The sequence below is a fragment of the Terrapene carolina genome, unplaced genomic scaffold, assembly GCF_002925995.2.
Source record: "Terrapene carolina triunguis isolate 2854851 unplaced genomic scaffold, T_m_triunguis-2.0 Scaffold88, whole genome shotgun sequence".
Taxonomy (NCBI): domain Eukaryota; kingdom Metazoa; phylum Chordata; order Testudines; family Emydidae; genus Terrapene; species Terrapene triunguis.
The window spans coordinates 22,537,841-22,543,638 of record NW_020664439.1 but is presented as its reverse complement, the minus strand read 5'-3'; positions in this window follow the sequence as shown (position 1 = coordinate 22,543,638).

Here is a 5,798-nt window from a genome sequence, read left to right as displayed (position 1 = left end):
GGTGGTTTCCATTGAAGTCAATAGGAAAACCACCCCTTGACATCAATAGGACCAGAGCTAAATCAACACTAAGAGCTTCCGATAATCCCGCCCATGCTATGCCACCTCTTAAATATTGTTCATTGCAAGAGATTCCAAGTTTTATTCTCTGCACATACAGTACTCAAGATAGTTTCATTTAACAGGTTTGAAATACAGTTTGTTCCTGAAAGTAATTTTTTAGGTAGAAAGAACTAAGGTAGACCCATCTCAGAATGGTACGAGAGAATGCTAGAAGCCACACTGAAGGGTCATGTTTGATCACAGGAGCATCTTATTTTAGAATTGCTTTTAAGGCTTGATTATACCCTCACTGAAGTTGATGGCAAAACTCTTAGCATCAGGCCCTTAAAACGTTACTGAAATAAATTGGTGAAATATAGAATCTTCCAACAGTTTAAGTTCTAAGTGTAAAACTTCATGTACTTGCATGTATTTTTACATTTTTAATTGCTATAGTGTGTGAAAATGTAGATTTTTAAAACAAACTAAAATGGGAATCAGCCTTGATTGGCCCAAACAATGTTGCCCCCTCCTTTTTTAAATAAAGAGCTGAAAAGGGACATTGAGACAGATTAGATTTCAAGTTGCCTAAGTATTAATAGTAATATAGTGAAAATAGCTTCAGATACTACTTGTGCCAATGAATCCTCCTCTCATTTTGTGTGGTTTTTATTACTTGTTTTCCATTTTTTTTTTTTAAAATGTTTTCTGTCCTGTTGTGAAAGATCCACACAAATGGAAGGAGAAACTGAATATGCAGAGGAAACAGTGAATCTTACTGCACAGGAAGTGGTGGTGAACTGTACAAAGTGAACAGACTGAAATTTAGAAAGAAAAATCAGTTTTCGTCCTTAGATCTTATTTGCAATAAAAGATAAACATTTTCACACAGAAACCTGACTTTTTCTAAGCTGATGAAGTCCTTTAAAAGTAATAGACAAAAAAGTCCACAAATAAAAGAGCGCCTCATCCTTTTTCCTTATGTTTTATAGAAGTGTATTGGATTTAAAAACATAAATGATAAAATTATGGATTGCATCCTTGATATTATCCTATGTGTTTTCCTCCGTAGTTTACAGCCACTTTAACAGCTGTGGATCAAGTATTATCTGAAGGTTAAAAAAAGAACATGTATTACAAGAATTCAGCATAAACTTTAATAGATACAGTTAATCAAATTTATGCACCTTCCAAATCCTAAAAACAAGCCAAACTGTACTTCATTAGCATTTGTAGTGTGTGAGAATGTGGCTACAACACAAATACTGCATGTGTTTGCTAGTTGGAATATGCAGTATGTTATAAAGGAAAATGAACAATGCAGGCATGGACATGGCTGATTTAGTGTAGAATTCAAAGAAAAAAAGATGTCACAGCCTATGCAATTCATTGGGCCAGATTCATCCACCTTGCTCACTTTAAATAGGATCTTACTCCTCAAAACACTACTCAGCATGTCTATTGCTGGAATTTATGGAGCCGTAGATTTGACAAAATACTGCTAGCCTCTTCTGTTGCACAGACACATTATCAACAAAATGGTAACACAAAAGAGCTGCTCTTATTCTACTTTACTGTTACCGCATATTTTACACAAATATAATAGGCCAAATTTTTTGATAGTGTAACTTTAAGTCAATGGAGTTAATTTATAGAGAATGTGACCCTAAACCTGCTCCAAGATAAGCACTAAAATGCAGGGTGAAAAATGTGCCCCTTGACTGTAATTTATTTAAAGTTTCCAGCGTTCCATTGGAGAGAGGGTCAAAATGAAGAACACAACTTAAGATTTTTTAAATGTACCATATTCTTTTTGTAACATTATGACAATACCATAGTTCACTGGTCTACATAAAGGCAAAATGTAATGTATTGACCACAAACCTGAATTTTAAGGTTTCTTTTTGACCCTGACCTTGCAAACTCTTATGCACATTCTTAACTTTATACACCTGAATAGTCTCACTGAGTTTAATAAGCATTTATAGTCTATCATGTAAACTAATTCACAAACCAAATTCATCGGCAATGTAAAAATCACATTACTGCTTCCTAACCTTTAGGAGTATATATTGTAGACAATTTGCATTTCCAATTGTAACCCAGCATTCTTTCTTTTGTTTTGTTATATATACTGGGACTCATTTAAACTGATTCTCTGTAGCACTGTTCAACCAAAGATATCACACTGGTATTGAGAAGCTTCATATTTTTAAAGAAGTATGATTTTTTTTTGATAGGTAAACAAGTCACAGAGCAGTAAAGAGACTCTCCCAAGGTCACAGAGGGTATGTCTACCCCACAGTCGGAACAGCACACTTAAGCATCCCAGAGCTGGCTGGCTGAGCTAGCTTGCTAAAAGTAGTGTAGTGTAGCTGTGGCATCATGTTAGCTGCCCAACTGTGTGCCTAGGATCTCAGGTGGGATTGGAGTCGAGGCTAGCCTGAGTTACTGCTCATGCTGCCATGGCTGCCTTGCTATTTTTAGTGAACTATCTCACTCAAAGCTAGCTCAGATATGCCTACCTGTGCAGGGATCATAGTGAGCCCTACCAGAGTCAGCGGCTGAGCCATTCAGAGCCCAGGTGTCTTGCCTCCTAGTTTGTACTGTCAAATAGTAGCCTCAGTAGGTTCACAAATATCCTGCTGAAGCTAAACACATGCATTAGACATTGTAGGCAAACAAAATTTGAACAAACCACCACCGGTTACAAACTGAAGATTAACTTGAACAAATGCTTAGTTTAAGTGCGACTGAGGTTGTTTTAATGTTTCTGACAGCTTAAAAAACCTGATGGGAAAACCTTTTGTGAAAAACCATTACTATTTCTGAGAAGAGTAGTATAATTACTACTGGATTCCTGTCAAAATGTTGATAGATTTTCAAACTAGTAATACATGACTATAAAAATATCTAATATCTATTTAATGATTGTGCAACAAACACATCCGCTGTTCAACTCTCATGTAAAGATTAAAAGAGTGAAACATGAGGGATAATAAATAAAATAGATGATTGTCAAAGTTAGTGTAAATACCCAGAGAAACTACTCAATTATAAATATCAGCTATACACCATTTCCATATGGAAAGCACAGAGATGCTTTGTAATATCCTACTGAACTGTGTATAATATGGGAAAATGCACACTATCTTTTCTGTATTTTTCTTGACATTCATACTAAAGTAATAATCTGAGCCAGCTTCTTGAAAAAGTTTCAAAATTAATATATTTTTATTATCTAAAATGTACACATAATACAATTTGTTTTTACCATATCACTGAAGGGTACACTGCAGGTCATTTACAATCTTTCTTGGTGGTCATATGGTGTACACAGTGAGGGGATGGGGGTGTGTTTAAACATTGTTGGCTTACCTGATTATTTTTCACAGTGAAAAATTACATTCTAAGTTATAATAATAAATATATAGACTCTTATTTCCAGCTTTGATTTGTTTTTTCTATGTATATGTTTTATATATAGTAGGTATATATCTTTTGTGCAATGAACTAAGGAATATGTGATCTCAGGTTATTTATGCATAGCTAATACACATTGCAGTATATTCCCTTTCATAGGTATAGAATTATCTATTGCAGTGGTCTTCAACTTTTTTTTTTTCTTTTTTTTCCCATTTGTGGACCCCTGAACAATTTCTGAAAATGGACAGAACAGAATTAAACTATAAATGTTGCACATGCTCAGCACGGCATTTGATGCAGCATGAGAAAGGGCGCTAAACTGTGGGCTTCTATGGTAATGACAACACTTCTGGGTTTTGACCTGTGGATGGGGATATTCACATACTTTTGATTGATCAGAAAACCAGAATGCCTTTTCTGGGCTCTGAATTTTTTTATTTTCGTAGTCTTCTTTTATGGACCCTTAGACTGTGGTCTGGGGACCCGGAGGGGGTTCCCAAACTATGTTTGAAAACCACTGATCTATTGTTGCCTTTTCCCCTTAAGAACCCTTCTTTTTATGAAAGAGCTGCCAAACAGTAGCAACTAACCACTAATAGATCTGGTCTAAATGTTCTAGCCCAAAGATTTTATTTATTGTGTTTGAGTTTTATATTAAAAAAGCCTGTTTTTATGAAAATTTTGGGGAAATTTTTTTTGTGCGTGGGAAACTTTGTCCCCTCCTCCCCCGCAAGAAAACACCAAATTAAAACTTTTACAATATTCTGGTTTTCCCCTTTTTCAGTGGCAAAGGGAGAAAAAGGAGCAGAAGGACCAATTAATTGCTCCTTTTTTAAAACCTGTGGGACAAAAATGAGTTTGAAATTTTTGCACTTTTGCCACAAATAAATAATCTTTATTCAGCTGGCTTCTAGCTACTGCCAATATTCTCCCCCAGTTAGATTATAAACTCCATGAAGCAGGGATTGTGTCTTCCCGTGTGTTTGATTGCCTCCTATTAAAACGGGCCCTGATCCTGAGTGGGGCCTCTGGGCTCTTCCACAATATGAATAATAATAGGGATAATTAAAGTACATCGAGACTAAGTAAGTTAAATAAAAATGTACAGGCCCAGATGTACTATAATCCTCATCTGTTTTCTACAGTGTGGAAATCTCTACAAGGCTATGCCCGCGGGCTGAGCACTGCTAAGGATTTGCATGGTTTCTAGAGTTCAAAACAGAGACAGGAGTGGTGCCATTTGATTTCAGCCTAGAAGTTCTGAGCACTGTGTTTGGGCCCAATCCTGCATTCTTTCTGCAAATAAACACTCCCTGGAGTCTGGCGCCTGATCCAATTTACAATGAAGTCAGGTAGAGTCTTTACATTTATTTCAAAGGGAATTGGATCAGACCCTCCCTGGAGCACAACGACCACAGTAGTATTAATTATGAGAACTTCGGTATGATTGAGGAACAGAGCTAACATTTCATTCAAACTGCCATTATATTTGCCACTTTCTCTAGTTTTCAGCTTTTCGTCATATCTCTAATACTTCTTAAGTACTTGTAATAAAATGGAAACGTTTTAACTGTCCCTCCCAAATGGCCAACATAACAGGAAAGCTGCCCCTGTGAAAAACATTATCTTTAAATGATGACCCAGGCATTAATGTTCATAATAAAGACAACAGAAGCAACTCTTACCCTATACAAGAATAATACAGTTACATAAGAAGGCCTTATGCAATTTAAAATTATTTCTAATAAAGCAACAAACAGTTAACATTCACCACTTTACAAATTATCTGCACAAAAACACTGTAGAAAACATTCTATATTTAAATCTTGTTGCTTAGTTTTTCATACATCTATTTAAAGTTATAGGACATCACACTAGCCACTACAACTATCATATTTCTCACTGCTGCGCTGCTTTAAATTCATATGTTCTCCCCCGCACAATGATCTCAATGAGTGTATACACAGGGCTTGGACCTAAGGCGACAATCAATGGCAATGAGCCTGTCAACTCTTGCCATTGGGATTAGCAATGTGTTAGTTCAGCCTTGGTAGCAAGGTCGCTGGGGAAATGGACTTGATGATTGATAACTCAGCCTCGTCGGCTTGCACCCTCAGGTGTCATGGGGTTTTGGCCAAGCCCTTCAGCATGATGTAGAGGAACAGCGTTGAAGAGACCTTGGCCTTGCAGTGGGATAACAATAGCTTGATGAGGGTAGATAGATATTGTATATCTGGATCTGGTCATGCTGTTTTCAAAGATATGCCTTTCAAAACTTTTTCTAGCTATTACTAACACAATGAACAGATTTTGTGTTTACTGTTTTAACA